A 17,453-nucleotide genomic window follows, 5' to 3' on the forward strand; every position below is an offset into this window, starting at 1 on the left:
GTCACTGTTGTGTTAGTAAGAAGAGAAAAATAAGTTAATTTTCTCCTTTAAATTTCTATTGTTTTATGATGTGGAAGGCTGATTAGAGAACAGACTCAAAAGCTTAACAGGTCTTTTAAAAGAAACTACCCTGAGTGCTCATGTATGACTTTCTGAGGCACATATGAATAAGCTGTAAACATCATTTACACTGTCTTAAAATTCCCAGTTCCACTTGTGGAGAGGCATAGTGCCAAAGAGTATTGCCTATGAACTCACTTCTCCCTCAGAGGATGGAGATGTCTGTGTTTGAACCAGCCCAGATTGAGCAAATGAAGAGCTGGCTTAGCATTGCAGTGGAAAACAGCTTACTGTACTTGTTCCTCAGGGACCACCTAGGAACAGGACATGATTTTTAAGGGCTGGTTCTACATCACTGGGCAATGCCTCTGCCAGGAGAGGCTGTTCCTGAGGGTCCTCTTCTACTCTCATGATCTCCTACTTAATTTGCTGAAGATGGGGATCAGGTGGTGTAAAACTAAGAGCTGTACGTCATTTAGGGATTAAGCCACCCTGTGTAAATCTTCAATAACTTCCGTTGGCAAGTAATTGCTTTGTTTTTTTCCACACATTCAGCAGCAAAAAGAGTTTTGGTCCAGCTAGTGTGTACCTCATGGATTCCCAGGGATGTACATTCATTTACACCATGCAGGATAACAAATTTTCTTGTATTTTTTTAAAGGTGTCCTGACTTCACACAGTGCTAAGCTACTGAATAAGTTACTGGATCCTCTCAGCTCCTCACATGCTCATCAGTTTGAAGAATCAGGTCCCACTCAAGCTGTGCAGGTGCATTAGCACCATGGAAACCCAGACTGTTTCTTCCCAAGGGGTCTAGCAAAAGGAGAGGACAGTCACAGCTTACAAACAAACCAACCACTTTCAATGGAATTCAGAGCTGCAGACAGAAAGCCTGGGGACCTTTCTGCATTTCCATATCTGTGCAAAGCCATCACACATTGTTTCTTGTGCAGGAGATGTTATAACTAGATTAAAATGAATTAAGCTAGTATTCCCCCCCAATTAATAATAATTAATAACATTGTTAAAATCTTGATTGGAGGTTATTTTAACTCAGTTGCTTCTCTTCCTTGTGAAATTATGATTGCTGCTTTCCCTTATGTTCCTGCCCCTGCCTTCAGAATGTTTTACTTCACATGAGCCAGTCAGCAGGGATGTAGGTCTATCATGCATACCATGAAAACGTATTTTTTTAATAGCAACACTTCTGGCAAAAGCTAAATGTCGAGAATGTGCTGCAGTTGCATAGTCAGTTGTGTGACACTCTCATGGCTAGCAAATATATTGATAATTAATTCAATTTTAAAGGATTTGCATAAGACTTTCAACTCATTAAAATCAATGCATTTTTACCATGATTGAACAGCTATTTACCACCTTTGCAAGCCCTAGACCTTTGTAATAAATTTGACATTTACATTTTAAACATCATAAATACACAAATGTATCCTTACCTTTGCCAGAATGTTACAGTATAATGTAGGGGTCACAATACTCATGCCCTAAATCAGGAAAACATTTAACCACTAGACTTTTTGAGTCATCCATGAGCAGGAAAGTAATTAGGTCTAGATCTTTACAGATAAAAAATTAGCTGCCAAAATGCACAGACGTAATTTTCAAATAATGTTTAATAAGGTAAGATGCCTGACTTATATTGCTTCCTTTGAAAATGTGACCTTTAGAGCTTAATTTTAAGCTTCCCCATTATGGTTTAACATTGTGTGAAAACTTAAGTATGCACTTGACTGTGTTTCTTGTAGGAAGATGCTTCCATAGACAAAATCTGAAATATAGTCATCTTAGGCCAAGAGATAACAAAGGCAGTGATCATCCTGAATCAAGATGCATTTTATTGGTGTGTTTTGTGCAGCAGCAGGCTGAACAATGCCCTTTTCCAGTTGAGATTAGTTCAGGAGGAACAGCTTTCGAATGAGTTATTTCAAACACATACATGTGTCATTCCAAAAGAAAAATATCTACCCCTGACTGTGGTCTGTGAAGCAAGATGGATTGCTAGTCCCTCGATAAAGCTCCATGCTTCTGTTTAACTCAGTTCCTTTCTTCTTTGCTATGCTTATCTTCTTCTGCTCTTATGCTCTGTGACCCCCTGCGGTGGAGCTACTAAATATCCATGATGAGGTAAAGAAAGGAGGAATGTAGAAAGGTAGAGTATAAGTTATCAGAAACTCAGGATAAATTAACTTGGCTATGTGGAGAGCAGGAAATTCACTGTTTAATGAACTGTTATCTTAGGTCAAATTGAAATTGCTGCATTGTTCTTTAAATTGACCAGCATGGGGCAAAAGACAGCTTTTTGCTTTTTGTATATGAGTTTTGACCTTAAATGTCCACCATGCTCCTCTGAGTTCACCCTGGAGATCAAGAGTTCATTTCTTTTTTGCACTGCATGTTTTCCAGTTCTCATTTTAGAAAACTCAACCAGGAATAATAATATATGACTGTGCCAACACAAAGGAAATGTTTCCTTGGTGGTAGGAATATGAATGAGAAGCACTCTTTAGTGTCTACTACCTATCACGTGTACAAATACATCTCCTGGAAATTTCTAGTTTCTTTGCAAGGTACTTTATAATTTTAAAAGGTTGTTTTTAACATACACAAATTTGAACTCTGACTTTACGTTTTCGATCCTCTTTCACTAAGCCCTCTTTACAGCCATCTGAATCTATCTCTATGTGGGTATATGGAATCAGCCTTTTAGAGTTTCTGTGAAGGATATCCTACATGATGACTAACAAAGAGATATTAGATAGGGAATTTTCCTATGAATTTGGACCATCATGGGGAAAAGGTTAGCTACAGCCCACAGAAAATCATCTTCCTTGGCTAGGATGGCCATAGAGGAAAACTCATGGCAGAAGAAGTGACCTAAGCACCTGGGGGTTAAGGCTGACATTCAAAACCGGTTTCCTAGGTGAAATACAGAGAGGAATGAACCCTCAAGCCACAGACCTCTGTAAGCAGTGGTCTGCCTTCCATAGCATGACACAGAGCAAGTCTGAAGGTTGTGAAGGAATGGTCCTCTGAAAGGACTGAAGAAAACACCAAAAGAGCTCTGCAACTATAAGGGTCAGTTTTTGCATATATGTTTTATTGTCTCTTGGAATTTGGGCAGTTTAACATGAATTTCTCCGTCTGGGATTTATGGTCAGTAAGGGGCTGTTTCTGAGAAATTATGTAAGACAGGGGGACTGTGTTCATCATTTTCAGTAAGGGAAAAGAAAAAGAAATTGAAGAAATTAAAGAGTTTAGAGGGTTTTTTTGTTTGTTTGGGTTTGGGTTTTTTTGAGAAATGCAAAGCATATGAGGTTCTATCTACTTACCTAGATCCAGTTCAAGGTTTCATCCCATTCAGGACCTCATAAAAACCTCATAGTAATAAATTATGATTTTATAATAAACCAAAGGCAGACGAAGAATAAAAAGTATTTTGCAATTTGCTAGATTAACCTCAATCTTACGCAGTAGGTGAATTTCCTCTCATTTCTTTCCCTAGAGGGATGCAAAGTGTCTATGCTTGTACATAGTCTTTATTACACTTAATGACAAAAAATCTGTTTATTCCTGGGTGCTGGCAATTTACCTTGAACATCTGTAAAGCAACATGCTATTAAGTTTCTAAAAAGGTGTATGAGAGGGTTAGCTTCTAAATCCTGCCAAAAGGGGGCTGAAATTTGTTCAACTTGATCCTTTAAACTACAAACAAGATAGAATCTATATAGTGCACAGTTTATTTTTGTATTTGATTAGTTTTTACATTCATGGAAAGCATGGGGCTTTGTATTTTTTGTAAGCCTGCTGAGAAAGTGATTAAGACAATACAGATTTTACAAATGTAATACTGAAGGTGCTAAAACATCTTGGAAGTACATTTGCATTGTATTATTCACGTTTCTCCTCTGCCAGCAAAGAGTGCAAAAATATTTATTTTCTACAGAAATATGAAAACAAAAAAAAAAGCGCAATTGATGTCAAATCTATTTCTGCTTTGTAAAGCTCAGATAGAATTACTTTGACATGACTTTAAGAAGTCTTGAATGTTATGTATTTTCTGTCCAATGCAGTATAGCTCTTTTTTTTCTTTTTTTCTTTTTTTTAATGGATTGATCTGTATTTTGCTAGCCCAACTTGCTCCTTGGAAAAGAAACCTGATTCACCGGTTTCACTGGCTCTTGCATATATTTGAAATGTTCCCCCAGCATTGCAGGTTACTTTGTGAAAGACCCTTTCAACATGTTGCACATTCTTATTACCTGTATTGTCACTGTGAAATGTGAGGAGAAACTCTGTATCAAAAATTCCTTTCAAAAGACTGTAGAGTGAAAGGGAAAGGAATTAGAAAATAAAGTAGAATCTGGTACCTTTACTGCTTATAGTGAAACATATATACATGGCAGTTTTGATGGAATTCTAATACAGATTTATTACTGGAATGTTCTGCTCGCTGTAAAATGCAGTCAAAAGAACAAATAAAGAGCAATGTGTAGGAAGTAAAGATGTCAGATAGTAAAATGTCTCTTTCTAAAAGCCTGCCTTTTTCACAAGCCTTTTCATGAACTTTTTATGAAGTTTCCAGAGTAGACCAAAATAATTAAGGAAAAATGACCTTGAGTTTTATGCTGTGTTCAGAACAGTGACTTGTCCAATCACTTTAGGAAAGGGTGACAGATTGTGATTGATGTTTTCAGAAGAACTACAAAGTGAAGTGTATGAATGGTATCTTAGCTTTCTAACCATGTATGAGAAATGCAGGCACTGTGAGAAGCTCTTTATCCCCAGATGCTGTGAAAGCACATAGCAAATTTCATACGGATGAGCCTATGAGAAGACTATCTAAAGACCTAATCTAAAATCTCATTTTCAGAGTTGATTCTGGTGTTTCAGAAGAGAACATATCCCTGAATATAGATCTTATATCAGGAGGATTAGGACGTCAGTGATTAATATGAATTTCATTTTTAGACACGTCGTGGGATTTCTATGGCGTATATAAAACACTGAACTTGTTGAGCAGCTTGTCCCTTTTCAATTACAGTTTTAATGAAGAAATGACTTTTACAAGAAAAAACTCTCATGAGCTTAATATTATAAAAAGTTGCTTCTTTCCGCTTCCCCATCCCTTAAATCAGGTACATTTGGTTGTTCTTGATGAAACAATAATATTTTCATTATCTTGCCAGGCTGCATCACATTTTATAATGAAGCAAACCAGCTCTTGTGTCTCAAAACTTTATTTTCCCCACAGTAGTATCTAGGGAAAGGGAATTATTTGAGACAAGTCTAGTGACAATCTTTAGGAACAAAACCATTGGTAGGTAGTTACTTAACTCCCATTAAGAGACAAAAGGATTTGAGTATCCTGTCAGCATTTTAACTGACACTTAATTTTAAAGGGATTTTTTTATATGACAGTCCACCCCAAAGCTTTCAAAGTGAAGTTGGGGTTGGTGAAAGGTTGTTACAGTGCTAAGCTCGATGATCTTTCAAATGGCAAGAGGAACGATGCAGAGCACCAGTCCACTTGCCAGCATCACCACCATAACCCTTGATTTTCTTCCAGACTTATGCTATGATACTTCAGCCCCATCAACTTAAAAAATGTTCCTTGTTGTGTGGGACTTTTGTAGTAGTACTAATCTGTGCATGCTCTTTATGAAAGCTGCAGGTAGTCCTCAAAGGAAAGAGAGTGGAACCCCCAGCCAAGTTTATGCATGCTGCCAAATATCTTTCAGAAATAAAAAAAATTCATCCCACTTATGGTAACCCCAATTTGTGCCTTTTTTTTTTTTTTTTTTTTGAGTGGTATTTTATCAAGATCATTGGACCTACATTTCATTCACACCTATGAAACGTGAAGCCTGACTTCTACATTGGTTTGGAAATTGTTTGACTGTGAAAGTTTGACTAAACATCTTAAGCAATTTCCCTCACCTCTTACCTTCATCTGCGCGGTGTGTAAATTGACGTGAAATGCAAAACATAAATTCACATTCTGTTGTTTTCCATTCATTGTAATTCCATACATAAATGTTCAGTTCATTCATTTCCTGAGCCTCCCTTTTCTTAGCCCATCTGCACTTGAACACTTCATTTTTTCAATTAACATGTAAGTGAAAATGAAGGATGTTTTCAGCTATGGGAAGCATCACAAGGAAACATTATCAATTGATGAATTATTCACTGAATTCTGTAAATACAGCAAAATGAATGTTTGAGATCAATTGATTATATATTTTAAGACTTATTTCACTGTCTGAAATTTTGAACATGCCTATTCCTTCAAAAACAGAATGAATATGTTTGAGTTAAAAATCCCACTCCATGAAATATTAATGGTAAGGATGTAGTACACAGTTATGAAAGAAATAAAGGCTGGGTTCCTGTGGTCAAGAAGGTATTGATGCTAGTCATCATTTCATAAATGGTGCTGGTGTTTGAATGTCAATCACCGGGGAGTTATGATTCACATCTCTTCTCAACGCATTTTGCTCCGTTCACAATGTAAGAAACCAATGAAACTGCAGGACTTCTTTTCCACATAATGCACTGAAATTGCCTTTGAAAATACATGCACAAAGTGACACAAACGGTGTTTTATTTTACAGTTGTGGCTCAGATGTAAATGCAAAATGGATACCACATATACAGAAATTCTTGGAAAAGAATCCAAGAAAGTCCCTGGTCTTCCTTTTAAGTATCAGCAGCAATTTGATTTTTATGTGATAAATAAATAAATAAAATGCAAGAAATTATGTTTGGTTCAAAATGACCACTTCTACTTTTTGACTATGTAAAAGTTTCTCTATACAGAGAATTTTTCCATCTTCACTGGAACAGGAGATCTATTTGGATATATACTTTTTATGTTGGTAAAGAATGTTTTTTTCTTCCAGAACAGTTATGAATGTGTGTTTTCATTCAACCCTGTGGGCTTGTTTTTCTTCTGGACTACATCACCCAGACTCTGTTCTGATCTCACCCCATGGCTGCCCTCAGTGCATTGTGGGGTTCGTAAAAACCCTCTGCGGAACTGCAGTGACTTCTGTAGGCTCAAGATGCCTGACTTATAAATCGCTACCAGTGCTCTCTTGTTCAGGCTCTGGTACTCATTTTTATTGGGCTCAGAATGGATTAAGAATGGATTATGGGCTCACAATAAATTATGGAGTTAAAACAGCAAGTGTCTCTTTAATGTAACTTCAGTACCACATATCACACGGTATTGCTGAAACATAACACAGTTTGCTCAGCTCATTCATGAGATGAAAAATATTTTTATAAATAACATTTTCTGTGGTCACTGTATGCCTCGACTCTGTATGCAAACGGTGCTAAAAGCTTTTTATTTTCTTCTTTCTTCCTTTTTAAATATTATCCAAAGCCTTGCATGCTTCTGGGCCTGACATGTGGAGAAAAATCACTGTGTGCACTTCAGGTGTTTTTTCAGCAGTCCCCGTGGTGCTGAGAAAAATTTCCATGCTGCTTTATTGGATGACATTTCTCTGTAAGGTTTTCTGCAAAATAACCTGTAGAAAATAATTGCTCTGTCTTTGGTCTGATACAACTTCTGACAATGTGTAAATGTTCAGAAAGCAATTAGTAGTCAAGTTTGGAAGGAGGGAAGGGAATAGAGCTCTCTGTTGACTACATAAACAGAGAAAGTCAACTGTTTGAATTTGCTGAAGCTTATTGGAAGCATCTAGTCTCACAACAGACATGTTTAGAGTTGTATGAGATGTTAACACAGACATTCATTGTTATTCCTTCTTGTAGGAACATTAAATCAGCCTTGCAAATTGTCAGAAAAATTTATTGACCCTAGCCTGAAGACTCGGGATAGATGGTTTTGACTATGAAAATATATTTAATATCAACATTTAATATGATATTATCATTTTAATATCTTTTTATTCATTGAGTTCTGGGAAAAAAACTTTTAATTATAACTGCTCCATTCAAGGGTTTAGTGCTGAAAAAAAGTCACATAAAAAGAACCTTAAGAATATATTTGCTAAAATAGCGTGTTTTTAATATGATAGTTTTAAAATCAGTCTTATGACATAGTGTGACTTGCTTCTTCAAATTTTGCCACTTAGGGTTGTCAACTTCATATGCTCTACCTAGTTTACATTCTGATCTGACTGCAAATTAAATGTTTCTTCCTTACAACCTTAATAATTATACATATATACAAATATATATGCACATCTTTTTTTAAGCAAGTGGACACATAGTTTTGTCTTTGTAAAAGGTGCTTACTTACATATCTTAAAGGCCATCCTGAACCAGCACTGACAAAAATATAAACTGTGTAATATTAAAATACAAATTTTAATCTGGATTTGATGGTTAACATGCTAATTGGCAACTACCGTCGTATCAGAAATAGTGTAATAAGTGAGGTGATTAAAAATAACCCAGATGAAAAGAGTTTCTGTAAAGAACAGCTAGAGTAGTGCTGTTGAAGATTTCAGAATGGACGACTGTCAGATGGCAAGAAATCCTGGAGTCCTGCTGGGTTTCTTGGGATTCATTAATTAAAGACAGAAGTTCTTTAAACTTTGTAATAAGATTTGAATGACATATTTGCTGGGTGTCTTTGTGAAACAGCATAATTATGCCCTCAGTTTGGACAGCCATCAATTTCCACATACAACGCTACACTCTGAAGATATTTTTTTCTAACTTTTTTTGTTTATTCCCTGCATGGGCAGCCTGTGGTCTGCCTGACTGTCTTCCTGAGATAACACAGGACACGTTTTCAATGGTTTCTGTAGTTCTTGGTTTTGAGCTCTAGCTCTTCTCAGAACTGCTTGGATTTTCTGGTTGTGCTCTTTTGTTTGTTTGTTTGTTCGTTTTCTGACACAACTAAGTCTAACCTGCTTCCTTTTTTTCCCAAAAGAAAAAAATATTGACAGTTTGTTGGCCAAACATGTCGTCCTACTCCCAGGCATTACATGTGTTCATTTTTCTGTTCTCTCTGTCATTCCTACTATGTAATCCCAAGGATACAAATAATTTGAGGTAATTGTTTTTTCCAGCTCTAGTCTATGCTCTTTCAGGAATCTTTCTTTCCCCTGGAAGAGATCCTCTAACATTTTCTTACGTATTTCAGTGCAGTGTCCTTCCTGATGAGTCCAGAGACCTGGCACATTTTGATTCATTTGTGCTTTCTTCATCCTTCTAATACACTTGAAAATTATTTCTTCTTTTCCTTTCCTCTTTCCTTCCCAATTTATTAACTACTGTCACATTTGGCTGATGTGCTTGGTTTTGGGGCAGAAGCTTGCTATTCGCAACTCGTCCTTCTATCTATGTACCTTAAATATTGCCCATGGCTTCTCTGCCAGTGCTAATCATGGTTTTGACTACCACACTTTCCACTGCAGCTGTTTCCTACTTAATTAATAAACGTTCCATTTGTTTCCAGAGTACTAGCCCATTCATCTTCTTGCTGCAGTGCTTTCCACTGATCCCATGAAAAAATTTCTCTCTGCTAATCATACTGTTATCAACCCTTTCTTCACACTGCGCACAGTCTTCTGACACATGAAAACTCCTGCTCAGTTGGACTCTCAATGTTGTTTCTTGCAGCCTTTACGTCTTTTTTCTAAATGTTAGGCAGCCACTCATCTTTTGGGGATGGCCACAACATAGGAACTTTATGTGGTGTCTGACATCGGTTCAGACTCTGAGCTCCACTTGCCTGTCTGTTTTGGTTCTTTCCTGTTATCAGTTAAATCCACAGTATAAGACTATTGCTTGTTTTCCTTAATCCTTCTACTTACAGCCAGGCAGGCAGAAGACTGGGGGTCTTTTTTGCTCAATAAATTGAAGGTGTTCTTATTAATTTTTACTTCTGTATCTTTCCAACATCCTGTGAGATGTAGTCTGGGATCCTCATCATTATAGGACCTCTTAATCCTTAATCTTTCAAGATGTTATGACTGATTTCATAACTTTAAAGGCTAATCAAACTTTTCTGTCCATCAATAAACTTTCTGCTTATTGTAACAGCATTTTTTCTGCTTACAGTCATCATTGTATTCAATTTCTAACTACATATTTATATTTCAGCTATATACACTATTAATTTCTTTCATACTTGTTTATAATTGTTTGATATTTACCCTTTCTGCCTGAGTTGCATGAAAATTATTAAAACCACCATGCTCTTCAGAGCAAAACATCATGGGTAAATGAAGTATGAACAGCCTCCTTTTTTTTTCTGGTAACCCCTCCTGGCAAGTACACAATAAATTGCTTTTTTACTGAATATTTAAGTAGCGTCAGTCAGATTTGAATACATATAATCTTCTGCTCAAAGCCAAAGAATCTGACAGAAATCTTCTTTCAGTGTCTAATATCAAGCTGTTCGTCACTAGTTCTCATAGGAGTTGTTTCTCAATGGACTATAAATACCCAAATTTCCTCTACAGTTCCAGTAGTAGAAGTGCTTTCACATGCATGGCTCTGTCTTAGCACACAGAGAACCACTTGTCACCAATGTCTTCCCCCAGGCATATTGCTGGCGGCCCCAGGGAATACCACCGGAGAAATCACAATGTTAATTCCTTTAATGGGACTTCAGTCCTTCATTTTTTTACCTTCCTTGCCCTTTACAGGTGAGTTAAAATTGTCTTTGCCTATTTAGAGATAGGCCCTTGCTGATCTCAGTTCTTCTTGGATCACTCCCAAGCTCCAACTGTGGGAGGCAGCCCCCTCTCTCATGGCGGTTATCATTGCTTACTGATGTTTATGTTCACTTTCTCCTCTCTTTTTATTTCCAGGTAGGGCAAGCTAATTAATTCAAGCCTTGTCAGCCACATACCTGTTAGTTCTACCAGTCTGTTTAAACACTTACTTTCTTGTTAATAAAGAGGAATGTATCTCACCATGTATTTTTCACGTATAAACAGACTCTAATCCTGCAAGTTGCAGCATGCTAGTAAATCAAGACATCCTTAAGAAGCCCAGCTGATTCCAGTAGGGTTTATGTCTCACAAACATAAGCATCAGCTTTTCAAGGAGCTTCATGAAGACTTACGCTGTATACACTTCGCTAAGATGACATTATCCCTCACATCACACTAAGAAGTGGGATTTTACTTACAGCACAAAACTGAGAAATCTGGAAGTCCAATTTTTTTTCACTTAGTTTGGCTAAAAATATGTGCTACAAGAATAGCTTCTTATGTGTAGTACATGCATATCTGGGTAGAGGTTATTTACTCAGACAAAATCTGTGGAGAAAGGAAGAGCAGAAGACGGTTTTGATTTCACTCCTTGCACTCTCAGTATCTGACCTGACAGCTGTCAAACACATTCATGAGGCAGGAACATTTTTTAAAAATTTGTTATTTAAGCAGAAGGTCCCATTGATGAAATGATATATCTGCTAGCACACACGTATTCTGTCGTTCAATTCATACACGTTACATTAAAGTATCCAAAGTTTAGCCTAAAACAAGCGTGATGACACAAAAGGTCTGGCCTGGTACAGAAGCCTTAATTCCTACAAACAAAAGCACAATAAGGGCAGTGAAGATACAGAGAATTAGCACAGATTCCTTGCGCCTGTGCTAAATTTTGCTTGTAAGTGTTATATTAAACATTTAAAAGTACACTTTCAAAAATGTATGGAGTTTTCACTGCAAAAATTCTCAGTGACACGAATGGGCATCACATGACTCATTTCCCACACATGGCTTTGAACATCCATCCTGTTCTGTGCTATACAGTACCTTGTGGCACTGTCATCATTATAACATCTCAGCATCTTCCAATATTGCTTTAAGCTCTGAGTCACATTTTCCATGAGTGACTTGTTATTTTACTTATGTTCTTAGTTGTTTCTTTATATTTTAATGGTTTTAATGGAGTTTTATTTGCCTGAAAGTAGCTTATTCTGTTGTTTTGTTTTGGTTTTTTTCTTTCTCTCTCTTAAAACTAAATTAACTTTAAGAGTACCAAACTCTTCACTTGTAGTTCTCCATGGAAATTAGCAGTTTAAATAATGGGTTGAACATAAGTATGTCATTTTCTAAACTCTGTATCTGGTACTTCTGGTCAACAACTCCTTTTGCTGTTCTTGAGAGGTCAATAAACCCAGGGATCCCTGTCTGATGGCAAGGTTCAATATTGCCACAGAGGGTTTTGGGTTTTTTTCTCCCTTCAGGATTACCAGGTGTTGTGATTTCATATGACAGCTGTATCACAGGTCATCTCAATTTAATATTTCCATTACTTGGTTGGAGTGTTTATTACATATAAACTATTTCTTCTACAAAATAAAAAAAAAAGCTGTCAGATATGTGATTACGTTTCATTGGCCAGACATATACCTTTTCATTGAAATTGATAAAAGCTCATGCCTTGTGACTGTTATGAATAGGCAATGTGTTAAAGGAAAAATTTGTGTTGAAGGAAAATTTATCTTAAACTAAATAAGATTTTTAGAATCAACTTTTTCCTTATTTAGTCAGCTCAAGGGTTTTTTTTAAAGAAAATATGATGGGTTTGGGTTTGGTTGGGGTGTTTTTGGTTATGAGTCCCAGCTTGGAAATCTTCAAAGGTAGGTCTTCCTCTACTGCCATGCAGTTATGTTTAAATCCCAACATACAGGTGGTATTAGATGAGTTAAGGTTTCATGTACTGGCTTGAGCTGACAGTCTCAGTAGGAGACAATGAAAGAATGAAATGGCGTCAAGAGACATAAGTAAGAGGAAATGTCCTGTCACCTGAGAAATAGGGGACTTTGTAATACCTGCGAAGAGTCTATCTACTCTACAGCAAGTGGTACCATAAAGCAACACCCCCAGTGTTAAAGAATGAATTTACATGCATAAGGCAGCTGGAGTTCCAGTATCTGAATTTTAACAGTACCTGTTAATGTTAAAAATTTCAGCCGTCATTTGTCTGGTGCGCACGAACAATTCCTGTGGCACAAAGACTGTCATTGTACCATTGAGAGTGGAGTCTAGAACTATTAATAAGATTTTAATCTTTCATTACCTGAGGTGCTCAATGACATTTTTCTTTGCTGTGAAGGAGTTGGGCAATTTATAGAACTGCATCATCCTCTGAAGTAAAACTAAAAGGGTACTCAGCACAAAAAGATCACATCCATACTTCTGCTTAGTCTATGAAAAGTTTAAATATTTACCTTACTGCAGTGGGAGAAAGGGAAGAAATAAATAACTAATGTTGATAATACAGTAAGAATGCAGAAAACGTATGTGTACCTCAGATGACACATTTTGCAAATTTGAAGACAGATTTTTTTCCCAGTTCCTCTCCTGGCACCAGGCTGAAAACCCCTTCCTACCCTCCAACCCCAACAGCATCAACAACAATAAAAACCTGAGCTCTCAACACCCCCAAAAATGATGGTGAAAAAGTGTACCCCTGGAAATCCAGCCTGGCATTTCAAGATAAGGAATTTAAGTAATTCTGGAACTGCAAAGGGAAACAGAATTTTTTCGACAAAGTGACTACCTTTTTGTCACTTATAAGTCTCCACTCAGGAATTAGGTGAGCAAAGCTGGTTAATTTCCAAGAAAAGTGCCAGGTCATGTGCATCAAATATACCAAAAAGATGTTTCTTCTGTCTTTATTCAGGGGATGTAAATTGTGCTTTAGAAGCAAAGATTTCTCTGCATGATGGTATGGAAAAGAATCCAGAACTTTTAAACCCAGGGAGTATTTCAAAGCTATTTTAAAAATTGGTTTTTCCTGCAGGGTTCTACTGAGCTTAATGAACCTACTGGGCTTGGCAGGCAGTGCTGCTGGCTCCTGCAGCCTGTGGGAAGTGTGGTTACTCTGGAGCTCATCCATCTCCACGTTGCATCTCAAAGCATCAGCTCTACCAGATGTACTAATGGAACAGCTTTGCCAGCCTGCTTGATAAGCACTTACATTTTTAAATTCTTTGCCTGCTAAATTACCCCTGTACACTTAAAGCTACACACACACACGCTAACGGGAAAGTCATCTACAAGGCTAGCAAGCATAACAGTGCTAAGATAAAGGCTTCTCAAGCCATTTGCACATCCCTTGCAAATCCCAGTTCAAAGCAGGCATTTCATTAAATTTGTATCGAAAATATCTCCTTCACAGAAAGAACCTGTGTAATTATTTCCAACATCACTATTCCTGTTGTTTGAATTCACAGGCTGATATGTAGCATGTTGATTGGCTAAGAAGCAGGCTTACCATTGCTGCATGAAAATGAAATACAAAAATGCAGAAAGATTTAAAAAAGAAAAACCCAAGCAATTTATTTAGGCCTGTAAATCCATTAGAAGTCATTAATAACCTTACTCTTTAATCATTTTAAGATTTTAAAGTCTCACCAAAACGAAGCAAATCAGTAACAAGTAAGATAAAATTGAGGTATATTATGAATGATTTTTACTCTCACAAGAAGAGAGACTACTGATTGTAAATTTCACATCACAGGCGATATTAGCATTATCTAAGAGTTATGTGCAGGGGCAGTCCAGCAATATCCCACCAGTAACTTATACTCCAGCCCAAAACTGTGGAGGCCTTCTTTCTCTCTGCCCTTTTCCCCTGACGGTGGGAGTGTTTTAAAGCAGGTTCAATCTCGATATCATAGGATGTTGCCCAGTGAGGTGGTAGATGGCTCATTCCTGGAAACATTCAAGGCCAGGTTGGACAGGGCTCTGAGCAACCTGATCTAGCTGAAGACGTCCCTGCTCACTGCAGGGGAGTTGGACTAGATGACCATTAAAGGTCCCTTCCAACACAAACTAGTCTGTGTTTCTATGATTCTGTCATGTAAAACTGTAAAAACAGAGCTATGCAGAGGGCAATACCAATGTCTAAATTTGTGGCATCTGTTGATTTACATAACCATCCCTGAGTTTTCTTAACATAGCTTTAACATTGCCTGTTTCTACATTAATGCTTGATAAACACAGAGAAGAAACCCAATTTATGTGTTTCCAATGGCTAGGCTTCAGAAGCATACGAACATACACAATCTATTTCAATATGGTATTTTCACCTAATATGCTACTGAAGATTACAGACTAAAACTGCTGGAGAAGAGTGGAGCCCAAGCCAGTGTCTGAGAATATGGGGTGCTTTTAAGCTCTTTCAGAAAGCTTTTCTGTAACTTGTTTTGGGTTCCAGCCCACGTATTTTTTAGTTTAACATGATTTCACTGGAGTATGAAGCAAAGAGATTACAGAGCTTGAAGACCTTCGAATAATAGGGAAGAGGTGAACTGAAAAATTGGATTTCTTCAAGCTTCGTGGCCCAAATGCTCAACCTAAACCTAAGTAGCCATCTTTATCCCCTCACCCAGCCTCCCTTCTTTCTGTCCATTGCTACAGATGGTCAAACTGTTTTAGACAGACACTGATTTTTTCTGTTTCAAAACCCAACAAATTGCAGGCTCTGTATCTTTTTGGGAGTGAAAATTAGACATTTTGATCTCATAGGCAAAGAGCTTTGAAGATTACATGTCTTGAGAAGCGGCAGCAAGACAGTTTAGCACAATGGAACGTCTGACCTTTTATTTTAAACATAGTGTAATGTATCTCACTGAAATATCTAGACTGGGGGGTGGCAGATTTTAGGATGTTTTTTGCCTTATTTTTAGTGATTGACTAATATTTTAAGTATGTTGACAAATCAAATCTGTTGGGAAAATACGCTGCTATTTAGTATTCTGACTGGTGGGAGGGAATTCAGGCCTTATTGATTTTGCTGTTACCATTATTAACTAACTTTTGGATTTAGGTGTATGTGGAGATATGATCTGCAAAGAGAGGAGCTACTGATGGCAAAAGTATTTACTGGAATATTCTGACAGAGGTAAGTTTTCACAGATAAATGAGCTGCATAAAATCTGTACTGTTCTACCCCTCCTAAAATCTATTGGCTTGTGAAAGAAATTTCAGATGCTTGATGTGAGCAAGTCTGAGGAACCACACCTGTGGAAAGACTTTTAGTTTGTTCTCATTCACCATGCTTCAAACAAGACTTTATCTTCTGTTTTCTCATAAATTTTTCCACATCATTATCAGTTTTTCAAAATGCATTAGATTAGGTTAAACCTTCTTTTTTTTGTTTACTGACATCTTCTTGGTAATTTTAACCTAAGTTACCTGAGGAGGAAGTGGTATCTCCAGATGTAACAGGGAAGTATACCAGGTATTCCAGAAAAGAGAAAAATATTGCCTTCTACCTGAGAAGTGTGACAAATCTGTAGCTGCTTCCTAGAAAAACTGTCTCCATAGGAATCTGGGAGACATCCAGCATCTTGGATCCTCTGTGAGGTTGGAGTAAAATGTATTTACAGGTTGATTACAGGTTGGTCTCTGTCATTTCATTATGCCTGAGCTAAATCCATTGGTACCTTGTGACAACCCAGTGACATGAGAGAGTTTGTTTTACCTGGTTGGCTACAATGAGTTACAGGATGCTGTGCAGTTTTCTTTTCAAGAATGGAAGCCCAGACAAAAGGCTTTCAAATTTGGAGGTTTTGTGTCATTGCATGAACTTAAGGCCTTAAATTGTTCCACTCTGCACTCATACTAATGGCTATAGGCTCACTAAAAAGACAAATATTCTCTGTGACAGTTATGAAGACATAAATAAATTTCTTATAGGAAGATATCTTTCAAATCATTAGCTGGTAAAACCTAAAGGTAGTTCTAAAACAAAGGACACATGAAATAAAAAATTGGTCCCACAAATAGTAGGAGCCTTATTAGCAATAGGAAATGTTATTTGGAGGTGCTGAGTGTGCTCAACACCTCTGAAATGAGGCTCTGGATTCATTTCACTGACTGCTGAATCAAAATCCAAGTTCTGGCAGACAGCTTTAGGAGACAGAATGAGCAAATGGTTACTGCAGTGCAGCTTTAAAAATGAGAGTAAATCTTCAACTTGTACTTTTGAATGAAAGGTAAATATTTCTTACAAGATTCTCAGCATCTGAGAGGGAATAAAGTTCTAATGAGAAAGCTTGCAAGGGTTGGCAAAGGTAACTTTGCAAGTTTTGCAAAAAGTTTAAATATACATTGGTCCCAGACTGTGGCAGGGTGGTTTTGACTAGCCTTTGTTTTGGGGCAGCAGATGAAAAGTAAAAGGAAGAAAAATAATTGAAAACTCCAGCAAGTTTCATGCTGCTACCCCATGTCTTGTCACATTAGTTTGTATTTTATGTGATATAACTTGATATATGTTAACATAATTCAGCAAAACATGATGTAAAAGGATGTGGCATGGTGGAAATTTGGAAAGGAAAAAAAAAAGACACCAGAAGAACTGCTCTGCCTGGGGGATAATGGACCACCTCCTTTTTCTTCCTTCTAAACCACTTACTACATCAC

This window comes from Phaethon aethereus (genome assembly GCF_964289735.1).
Source record: "Phaethon aethereus genome assembly, chromosome: 2".
NCBI classification, from domain to species: Eukaryota; Metazoa; Chordata; class Aves; order Phaethontiformes; family Phaethontidae; genus Phaethon; species Phaethon aethereus.